Source organism: Neovison vison, chromosome 7 (genome assembly GCF_020171115.1).
Source record: "Neovison vison isolate M4711 chromosome 7, ASM_NN_V1, whole genome shotgun sequence".
Lineage (NCBI taxonomy): Eukaryota > Metazoa > Chordata > Mammalia > Carnivora > Mustelidae > Neogale > Neogale vison.
Genome location: NC_058097.1, coordinates 153,629,680 through 153,641,828, shown reverse-complemented (window position 1 = coordinate 153,641,828; position 12,149 = coordinate 153,629,680).

Sequence of the window (12,149 nt, the reverse complement as noted above, 5' to 3'; positions counted from 1 at the left end):
AAAGTCCTTTGTGAATTCTGATTTCTAAATATTTTCTCCCATGCTGGGGGGTTGTCTCTTCATTTTTTTTACTGGATCCTTTAGAAGAACAAATTTTGAATTTTTCTGAAAGTCATTTTTTGTCACTTAGACTTTTGTTGTCGTATCTTTGAAGGCTTTACATAATCCAAGGTTATCAAGATTTACTCATATATTTTTTAAAAAGTTTTATGATTTAGCTCTTATACTTAGGTTTATGATCTAATTTAAGTTCATTTTTATTGTGTGAAATAGAAGTCCAATTTTATTCTTTTGCATATGGATATCCAGTTGTCCCAGGACCATATTCTTGCCCCACTAGGTGATCTTAACATCACTGACAAGCCACTAAAGAGTTTTAGTCAGGGGTGTGTGTGTGTGTGTGTGTGTGTGATGTGAGATGGTAGGATGCAGGTGAGGAATGACATGTTCTGAATTTGTAAATGACACATAAGAGATCACCTGGCAGCAGTGAGCAGGGTACAGAGGTCTGCAAGTAACTAATTGCCTTGATCCAGGGAGAGTGAATGTCTAGCTATTGCTTTAGTACAGAGGAAAGCATGCTTAACTAGATGCTCTTGAGTTCAGATAAAAGAGAGTGGATCTATGAAATAATTTGTTTTTTTCTCCATACAAATTGGTGATAAGGTGTACATGAGGATTAAGGATATGTAACTCTAGATATACATCCAGATTTCTTACTTTCACATCTTAAGAGATGAAGAATACAAGTAAGAAGATATATGAAGTGATATTCAAAGGAGTACACCGAAGGGACCTCCTTCCAGGGAAAACACCTTGGAGAAACAGAGCAAAGGGCCAAAGAGAAAGCTCAGGGGAACCCCAATATTAAAGAAGGCCTGGGGTGTGTGTTCGGTGGGGAGCAAAATAGGTAAAGGGAATAAACACACTTCCAGTTATAAAATAAATGTCACAGAATGAAAAAGTACAGCATAAAGAATAGTCAATACTATGTAATAACATCCTGTGGTGGCAGGTGATGACTATACCTATTGTAGTGAACACTGAGTAATCAATACAATTCTCATACTATGTTGTACGTCTCAAACTCATACGACATTGTATGTCAACTATACTTCAATAAATTTTTTTTAAGGAGAAGTCTGAGATCTACATCTGGAAAAGATACAAAGGAAAGATGGTATCTAGCATAGGGATTAGCTCAAAACTCTTTTCATCAAAATCTTTTTTTTTTTTTTAAGATTTTAGTTATGTGTTTGAAGGAGAGATGGGGAGAGAGCACAAGTAAGCAGAGTGGCAGGCAGAGGGAGAGGCAGACTCCCCACTGAGATCATGACCCGAGCCGAAGGCAGCCGCTTAACCGACTGAGCCACCCGGAAGCGCCATCATCAAAATCTTTTTTCCACATGAGGATAAATAAATCAGAGCGGATACCTGATTCCATTCGATACAATTTGCATTTCTCTTCTGACTTGTATTTCTCTCAAGGGACTAGCTACTCCAAAATTCCACGTCAAATGCCACACTGCTTTGCTCTTTTTAAAAATGTCTTTTTATCTTTCAAATCAGTTTGAGTTCTCTTAACAAGTTTTCCTTGAACTCTCTTATTTCCCCACAGTGTTGAAACCCTACTTCATGCAAGCCCAGTCCACCCACCCTCACCCTTCACAGGCCTTTAACAATTCAGTTTTTACCCCTGAAAATTCAGCTTATCACAGAAAAGATAGTGAAAGATGGAAATATGCTTTAGAAAGAAACCCCAAGAAACTCAACTTACATTAGTTTGCCTAAAATTAACTGGCATGTCAGGTACTAAATAGGTCTTGTCCTATAATGTGTCTGCTAGTTTACTTTCCATTCAATAAATACCTTCTAATGGGTTGTTTTTCTTTTGTTTTGTCCATGTTTGTGTTTTTTAGATTTTATTTTTTTATTTGAGAGAGAGAATAAGCAAGGGTAAGGGCAGAGGGAGAAGCAGACTTCCCACTGAGCAGGGAGCTGGAGGCTAGGGCTTGATCCCAGGACCCTGGGCTCATGATCTGAGCCAAAGGTAGACGCTTAACTGACTGAACCACCCAGGGGTCCCTATGGGGATTGATTTTATTATCCTATAAGCAATGGAAAGTGTACCTCCTTGTATTCTGGGTGGATCTTTAAGGTGTCCGGCGAAGGTGGCAGCTAGGAGGAAAGAAAGAAACTGGGCTTACCTCCTGGAGAAGGAAGAGGAAGAGAAATGTGGGCTGTGGGCCTCTCAGTCTCTCTCATCTGATGGCCCCATTCCTTTATTCAGGGCTTCAGGGCTGCCTCTCCTCTTCCATTTAGCTTTCTGTATCAGGGTCTGCTGGACAATGGCCTTTCAACAGCTACTTTGGGCCCAAGATCAGCTTTTCTGTGCTCTCTCCCCAAGCTCAGGTCACAAATAAAACTTGCAAAATCCCCTACACTTCTCCACTCAACACCAGCCCACATCTGAAGTCTTCCAGGGGAGGTGAAACTCTCTGGAGGGAGGATGGAGGACACCTGGTTTCATTCACCTATACCTGCATATGCAGATTGGGACAGAGAGCAAGGACAGCTTCTGGGGGTAGGGGAGGGATACAAGAGGAAAGAATGGGATGGGATTGAAGGAGCCCAAAAGCCTGCTATAGGGAGGTTTTCAAAGTATATCCAGTTATTTTCAGTGTGGAGTTTTGTCAGGAATGCTGCAACATCTATGGTAAATTTGAAAGAGGAAGAGATGCCTGCCTCACTGGGACAGGATCTCGAAGAACAGCAAATACAAAGGACTTGGGTATTATCAGAGGTTAGGAGATGGTGATACTGAGGTCTTGGCCTCAGGGATGTTTATTTTCTTTTCCGTGATTTAAAGCAAAGAAAAAATGCCCACATCCCACATGTTCAAAATAATTAACTAGGACAGTCGAATTGAAACCCAACAGCATGGTTAATAGACAGTTAAGTATTGAATAATTTTGTTTTTAAAGCTTACCCCTCCCCTATATTATAGGCAATATTTTTTTTAAGAATAAAATATTTTGTAAGCACCTAAGAGGTCCAAGTCTAACATTGTGCATTTAAGGCTGAAGGGAGCCTTGGCGAACTCGACTGCTTTGTGGAAAACAGATGATGTCTATCTTGTCCAAAAGGGACATGGAATGTTGGAGTGATGCCCCAGGAATCAAGACAGTGACCCTATGCCTCAGAGAAGACCAGCCCTTCCCCAGCCTCCACATCTCCAGAGGCTGGAGCAGACAACGATAAGTTCTCCTGTACTGACCTGTCACACCTCCTTCTTCAGGATACTCACCACCACTCACTGGTTTGAGACCATTAGGAACAATGTCACTATGCATTTTATCGCTGTTATGTCACATGCAAGAAGCTCATGATTCAAAGTCATTGCACAGACTCTCATGCCATAAGACCCTGGATATCCCTAGTTTTAATTCCATACTCCACATCTCTACAACTTTTGAAATTCTCCACTGGGCAATCTGAGACTTATAGTCATCTATCTGTAAAATTCCCTGTATTTTCAACTTCTTGGAATATTATCTTTATATTCTTGGTCTTGCTTCTGGCTCTTTGTCTCTCTCCCTCTCTCTATAACTCTCTTATCATGATTTTTAATATTTCTAGTCATAGAGGATCCTTGCTTATATTGACCTTCATTCTGTTCACTATCTTTCCTAAAATAAGCTTGTCTTCCATCCTTTCTCAGTCCTTCCTTCCCATGGTCATGCTGCATACCTATTGTCACGTAATTACAAAACCTTAATATGACCTCGATTTCAATTATTTCACTCTCTGTCTCTAGGTGCCATCACCATAATTTTCTTTAATCCCACCTTAATGAAACTGGTTCCTGCCTCCTATTCCCTGTCTACAGTACTCTCTCCATGTCTGTACTACTCTTTAATATTCCCAGTTTAAATTCCACTATTATAATCACTCTTGGACATGTTCAAAGACTTTGCCATTCTCCATCGTCTTTGTGGCTTCTTAACAAAATACGAATCCTGTTTTTACTTGACTCTTTGCTGCTTCTCTCTCCAGTTATCTGACACACATGCACCCCTTCATGTGAGTTTTTAATGTCACATAATTTTTTCTCTCCCCCTCATCCTCCTAGGTTCTCATCTCCTTTCTCATTAAAGGATTTAAAACAGAGATAAAATGGACAACATTTACACAATTATAAATAAACACATGTCAAAGATTTACTTGATTCATTAATTAAGGAAGGAGCCAGTAAGATACTAAAATCAGTGCAAATAAGACACGACTTGTGGAATGAGAATGGAAGCATTCTACATTCTACATAACTTACTCTCTACATTAATAAAAAACTTACTATTCCAACATGATTTTGCTATTTTAGGAGGCTCTTGTCCAGGAAGGTAAAAATTTCAAATAAGTTTATTATTCAACCTAGAAATACAATTATATGTGATCAACTTTAATAGACAGCATTACTCCTCAAGACTTTTCAAGCCTTCTTACCTTAAAATTCTTCTTACCTTACTATTTCCATCAGTCTTAAACTGTTATCCTCACCCAGGCTTAATTAAGCCCCTGAACTGCAAGACCTATTTTGAATAGAAGTCTAAATTTTCATAAATATCTCAACTTTGCCACTCTCCCTTTGAAGACACTGGTTCCTTTATTATATTAAGACTAGACTTTGCCTTGTTTTATCAGCAGATTATTTATGGGTTACTCTGAAGAAGCCAGCAGTTGACAAGAAATTTGTATTCTCAGCAGACAAAATTAATTTCATTTGCCATGAACAGAAATCATTTGCAATGCCAGACAGAAAACATTTGCTTTGTTAACATTTTCTATAATTTGCAGGGTTTCAAAATAGCCTAGACCCCAGTCAAAGATAATCACAGTAATACATCCTTATAGAACCAGATAATTCCAAGAGTCTGTTAGACAACATCCAAAATTCCACTCCAAGAGCACCAATAGTCTTTTTCTCCCATTTCCAAATCTTTGCCAATGTTTCTTGACCATTCTTGTGAGGTTTTTTTCTAGGACCCAGCTTCAGCGCCCAGTAGTTTTCAGCCAGGATGGCCAGATGGAAAAAGGGTAGAGTGTTCTAGGTTGGAAGATGATCCAATCATGACATACAGTAATATAGGCTTGGCTTTTTCCTTGGCTGACTCTTATTTCTCCCAGATTCTGAGGATGCAGCCAGCCTCTCTGGATGCTGGGGGCATAGTTGGTGCTCAAGGGTATTGTCAGAAGGTCCAGGATGGTCTCTTTCCTTGTCCTTCATTAGCAACTGTTTCCTAATTCAGATTGGTGAGATTCTGTTTCTGTCAAGGCCTTTAAGGCTCTCGATTTTTTCAAGGTTATTCAGACTGAGGGGTAAAGGACCAAAAAAGAAAAAAAAAGAGAGAATGCATTACCAAAAGTCACTAAAACAGTTACGAAGACTTTGCTAAAATGGAACAGATACCCTAGGGTTGTTTAATTCAATTTATAATTGATATGAACAAAAATATGTGAATAAGGCTTTTTAAAAAAGCCTTCTTAGTAATAAATGTGATGTACTTTATTAGAATTTTAAATATGTATAATCTATCATCCAACTGTTCCACTTTGAGGTATTAAACCTATAGAAATACAGTTCTCCCAGAGGTGCACACAAATAAAATTGAAAGGAGGTGTATTTCCACTATTTTATAACAGTGACACCTGTTTAAATAAAGATTTACTTGTTTATTTTAGAGAAAGAGGGACACGAGCAGAAGGAGAGGGAGATAAAATCTTTTTTTTTTTTTTCGCAATTTATTTATTTTCAGAAAAACAGTATTCATTATTTTTTCACCACACCCAGTGCTCCATGCAAGCTGTGCCCTCTATAATACCCACCACCTGGTACCCCAACCTCCCACCCCCCCACCACTTCAAACCCCTCAGATTGTTTTTCAGAGTCCATAGTCTCTCATGGTTCATCTCCCCTTCCAATTTACCCCAAAGCACATACCCTCCCCAATGTCCATAACCCTACCCCCCTTCTCCCAACCCCCCTCCCCCCAGCAACCCACAGTTTGTTTCATGAGATTAAGAGTCACTTATGGTTTGTCTCCCTCCCTATCCCATCTTGTTTCATGGATTCTTCTCCTACCCACTTAGGCCCCCATGTTGCATCACCACTCCCTCATATCAGGGAGATCATATGATAGTTGTCTTTCTCCGCTTGACTTATTTCGCTAAGCATGATACGCTCTAGTTCCATCCATGTTGTCGCAAATGGCAAGATTTCGTTTCTTTTGATGGCTGCATAGTATTCCATTGTGTATATATACCACATCTTCTTGATCCATTCATCTGTTGATGGACATCTAGGTTCTTTCCATAGTTTGGCTACTGTGGACATTGCTGCTATAAACATTCGGGTTCACGTGCCCCTTTGGATCACTACATTTGTATCTTTAGGGTAAATTCCCAGTAGTGCAATTGCTGGGTCATAGGGCAGTTCTATTTTCAACATTTTGAGGAACCTCCATGTTGTTTTCCAGAGGGGTTGCACCAGCTTGCATTCCCACCAACAGTGTAGGAGGGTTCCCCTTTCTCCGCATCCTCGCCAGCATCTGTCATTTCCTGACTTGTTGATTTTAGCCATTCTGACTGGTGTGAGGTGATATCTCATTGTGGTTTTGATTTGTATTTACCTGATGCCGAGTGATATGGAGCACTTTTTCATGTGTCTGTTGGCCATCTGGATGTCTTCTTTGCAGAAACGTCTGTTCATGTCCTCTGCCCATTTCTTGATTGGATTATTTGTTCTTTGGGTGTTGAGTTTGTTAAGTTCTTTATAGATTTTGGATACTAGTCCTTTATCTGATATGTTGTTTGCAAATATCTTCTCCCATTCTGTCAGCTGTCTTTTGGTTTTGTTAACTGTTTCCTTGGCTGTGCAAAAGCTTTTGATTTTGATGAAATCCCAAAAGTTCGTTTTTGCCCTTGCTTCCCTTGCCTTTGGCGATGTTCCTAGGAAGATGCTGCGGCTGAGGTCGAAGAGGTTGCTGCCTGTGTTCTCCTCAAGGATTTTGATGGATTCCTTTCTCACATTGAGGTCCTTAATCCATTTTGAATCTATTTTTGTGTGTGGTGTAAGGAAATGGTCCAATTTCATTTTTCTGCACGTGGCTGTCCAATTTTCCCAACACCATTTATTGAAGAGGCTGTCTTTTTTCCATTGGACATTCTTTCCTGCTTTGTCGAAGATTAGTTGACCATAGAGTTGAGGGTCTATTTCTGGGCTCTCTATTCTGTCCATTGGTCTATGTGTCTGTTTTTGTGCCAGTACCATGCTGTCTTGATGATGACAGCTTTGTAATAAAGCTTGAAGTCTGGAATTGTGATGCCACCAACTTTGGCTTTCTTTTTCAATATCCCTTTGGCTATTCGAGGTCTTTTCTGGTTCCATATAAATTTTAGAATTATTTGTTCCATTTCTTTGAAAAAGATGGATGGTACTTTGATAGGAATTGCATTAAATGTGTAGATTGCTTTAGGTAGCATAGACATTTTCACAATATTTATTCTTCCAATCCAGGAGCATGGAACATTTTTCCATTTCTTTGTGTCTTCCTCAATTTCTTTCATGAGTACTTTATAGTTTTCTGAGTATAGATTCTTAGCCTCTTTGGTTAGGTTTATTCCTAGGTATCTTATGGTTTGCGGTGCAATTGTAAATGGGATTGACTCCTTAATTTCTCTTTCTTCTGTCTTGTTGTTGGTGTAGAGAAATGCAACTGATTTCTGTGCATTGATCTTATATCCTGACACTTTACTGAATTCCTGTATAAGTTTTAGCAGTTTTGGAGTGGAGTCTTTTGGGTTTTCCACATAGAGTATCATATCATCTGCGAAGAGTGATAATTTGACTTCTTCTTTGCCGATTTGGATGCCTTTAATTTCCTTTTGTTGTCTGATTGCTGAGGCTAGGACTTCTAGTACTATGTTGAATAGCAGTGGTGATAATGGACATCCCTGCCGTGTTCCTGACATTAGTGGAAAAGCTTTCAGTTTTTCTCCATTGAGAATGATATTTGCAGTGGGTTTTTCATAGATGGCTTTGATGATATTGAGGTATGTGCCCTCTATCCCTACACTTTGAAGGGTTTTGATCAGGAAGGGATGCTGTACTTTGTCAAATGCTTTTTCAGCATCTATTGAGAGTATCATATGGTTCTTGTTCTTTCTTTTATTGATGTGTTGTATCACATTGACTGATTTGCGGATGTTGAACCAACCTTGCAGCCCTGGGATAAATCCCACTTGGTGGTGGTGAATAATCCTTTTAATGTACTGTTGAATCCTATTGGCTAGTACTTTGGTGAGAATTTTTGCATCTGTGTTCATCAAGGATATTGGTCTATAGCTCTCTTTTTTGATGGGATCCTTGTCTGGTTTTGGGATCAAGGTGATGCTGGCCTCATAAAATGAGTTTGGGAGTTTTCCTTCCATTTCTATTTTTTGGAACAGTTTCAGGAGAATAGGAATTAGTTCTTCTTTAAATGTTTGGTAGAATTCCCCCGGGAAGCCATCTGGCCCTGGGCTTTTGTTTGTTTGGAGATTTTTAATGACTGTTTCAATCTCCTTACTGGTTATGGGTCTGTTCAGGCTTTCTATTTCTTCCTGGTTCAATTTTGGTAGTTTATATGTTTCTAGGAATGCATCCATTTCTTCCAGATTGTCAAATTTGTTGGCGTAGAGTTGCTCATAGTATGTTCTTATAATAGTTTGTATTTCTTTGGTGTTAGTTGTGATCTCTCCTCTTTCATTCATGATTTTATTTATTTGGGTCCTTTCTCTTTTCTTTTTGATAAGTCTGGCCAAGGGTTTATCAATTTTATTAATTCTTTCAAAGAACCAGCTCCTAGTTTGGTTGACTTGTTCTATTGTTTTTTTGGTTTCTATTTCATTGATTTCTGCTCTGATCTTTATGATTTCTCTTCTCCTGCTGGGCTTAGGGTTTCTTTCTTGTTCTTTCTCCAGCTCCTTTAGGTGTAGGGTTAGGTTGTGTACCTGAGACCTTTCTTGTTTCTTGAGAAAAGCTTGTACCACTATATATTTTCCTCTCAGGACTGCCTTTGTTGTGTCCCACAGATTTTGAACTGTTGTATTTTCATTATCATTTCTTTCCATGATTTTTTTCAATTCTTCTTTAATTTCCCGGTTGACCCATTCATTCTTTAGAAGGATGCTGTTTAGTCTCCATGTATTTGGGTTCTTTCCAGACTTCCTCTTGTGGTTGATTTCTAGCTTCAGAGCATTGTGGTCTGAAAATTTGCAGGGAATGATCCCAATCTTTTGATACCGGTTGAGTCCTGATTTAGGACCGAGGATGTGATCTATTCTGGAGAATGTTCCATGTGCACTAGAGAAGAATGTGTATTCTGTTGCTTTGGGATGAAATGTTCTGAATATATCTGTGATGTCCATCTCATCCAGTGTATCATTTAAGGCCTTTATTTCCCTGTTGATCTTTTGCTTGGATGATCTGTCCATTTCAGTGAGGGGAGTGTTAAAGTCCCCTACTATTATTGTATTATTGTTGATGTGTTTCTTTGATTTTGTTATTAATTGGTTTATATAGTTGGCTGCTCCCACATTGGGGGCATAGATATTTAAAATTGTTAGATCTTCTTGTTGGACAGACCCTTTGAGTATGATATAGTGTCCTTCCTCATCTCTTATTATAGTCTTTGGCTTAAAATCTAAGTGATCTGATATAAGGATTGCCACTCCTGCTTTTTTCTGATGTCCATTAGCATGGTAAATTCTTTTCCACCCCCTCACTTTAAGTCTGGAGGTGTCTTCGGGTTTAAAATGGGTTTCTTGGAGGCAACATATAGATGGGTTTTGTTTTTTTATCCATTCTGATACCCTGTGTCTTTTGATTGGGGCATTTAGCCCATTAACATTCAGGGTAACTATTGAGAGATATGATTTTAGTGCCATTGTATTGCCTGTAAGGTGACTGTTACTGTATATTGTCTCTGTTCCTTTCTGATCTACCACTTGTAGGCTCTCTCTTTGCTTAGAGGACCCCTTTCAGTATTTCCTGTAGAGCTGGTTTGGTGTTTGCAAATTCTTTCAGTTTTTGTTTGTCCTGGAAGCTTTTAATCTCTCCTTCTATTTTCAATGATAGCCTAGCTGGATATAGTATTCTTGGCTGCATGTTTTTCTCGTTTAGTGCTCTGAAAATGTCATGCCAGCTCTTTCTGGCCCGACAGGTCTCTGTGGATAAGTCAGCTGCCAATCTAATACTTTTACCATTGTATGTTACAGACTTCTTTTCCCGGGCTGCTTTCAGGATTTTCTCCTTGTCACTAAGGCTTGTAAATTTTACTATTAGGTGACGGGGTGTGGGCCTATTCTTATTGATTTTGAGGGGCGTTCTCTGAACCTCCTGAATTTTGATGCTCGTTCCCTTTGCCATATTGGGGAAATTCTCCCCAATAATTCTCTCCAGTATACCTTCTGCTCCCCTCTCTCTTTCTTCTTCTTCTGGAATCCCAATTATTCTAATGTTGTTTCGTCTGATGGTGTCACTTATCTCTCGAATTCTCTCCTCATGGTCCAGTAGCTGTTTGTCCCTCTTTTGCTCAGCTTCTTTATTCTCTGTCATTTGGTCTTCTATATCGCTAATTCTTTCTTCTGCCTCATTTATCCTAGCAGTGAGAGCCTCCATTTTTGATTGAACCTCATTAATAGCTTTTTTGATTTCAACTTGGTTGGATTTTAGTTCTTTTATTTCTCCAGAAAGGGCTTTTATATCTCTGGAGAGGGTTTCTCTAATATCTTCCATGCCTTTTTCAAGCCCGGCTAGAACCTTGAGAACTGTCATTTTGAACTCTAGATCTGACATATTACCAATGTCTGTATTGATTAGGTCCCTAGCCTTTGGTACTGCCTCTTGTTCTTTTTTTTGTTGTGAATTTTTCCGCCTTGTCATTTTGTCCAGCTAAGAGTATATGAAGGAGCAAGTAAAATACTAAAAGGGTGGCAACAATCCCAGGAAAATATGCTTTAACCAAATCAGAAGAGATCCCAAATCGTGAGGGGGGATTTCTCCTCCCTCACGATTGGGTGAGGGATCTCCTCTGATTGGGATCTCCTTTGATTGGGATCTCCCAATCTCTTCTGATTGGGATCTCTTCTGATTTGGGGATAAAAAGAGGTTCAAAAAGAAAGAAAGAAAAAAAATAAAAAAAGAATTAAAAAAAAGAGATTGAATTAAAAATTCAATCAAGAATTTAAAAAAGAATTAAGAAAAAAAAGATTGAAGAGATTAGGATCTCTTCTGATTTGGGGATAAAAAGAGGTTCAAAAAGAAAGAAAGAAAAAAAAAGAAAAAGAATTAAAAAAAAGAAAATGAATAAAGAAAAGTATAAAAAAGAAAAAATATATATATATTAAATAATCTAGTTAAAAAACGTTAAAAAAGAAAAGGGTAAAAGTTATAAAAATTTTTAGCAGAAGAAGTGAAAAAAAAATGAAAAAGAAAAAAATTAACTGTAAGACTAAAAAAATCACAGGCAGAAAGCCATGAGTTCCGTGGTTTGTTTTCTCCTCCTCTGGAATTCTGCTGCTCTCTCCTTGCTATTGAAACTGCACTCCTTGGTAGGTGAACTTGGTCTCGCCTGGATTTCTTGTTGATCTTCTGGGGGAGGGGCCTGTTGTAGTGATTCTCAAGTGTCTTTTCCCCAGGCGGAATTACACCGCCCTTACCAGGGGCCGGGCTGAGTGATCTGCTCGGCTTTGCTTTCAGGAGCTTTTGTTCCCTGAGCGCTTTCCGTAGAGTTCCGCAGGACGGGAACACAAATGGCGGCCTCCTGGTCTCCGGCCCGGAGGAGCCGAGAGCCCGGGGCCCCGCTCCTGAGTGCGCCCTCAGTGAACAGCTCCTAGTAACTCGCGTCTGCCTAACCTCCGGCCGCGCTCCGAGCTCACCGAGCCTGCGACCGGTTCAAGGCAACTCCGAGCTGCGAGCTTACTGTCGGCTCTGTCTTTGCAGCCGGCTTTCCCGTTCCAATACCCGCAAGCTCTGCGACACTCAGACACCCCCGATCCTTCTGTGACCCCACGGGACCTGAGGTCACGCCGACCCCGTGTGGGCTTCGCCC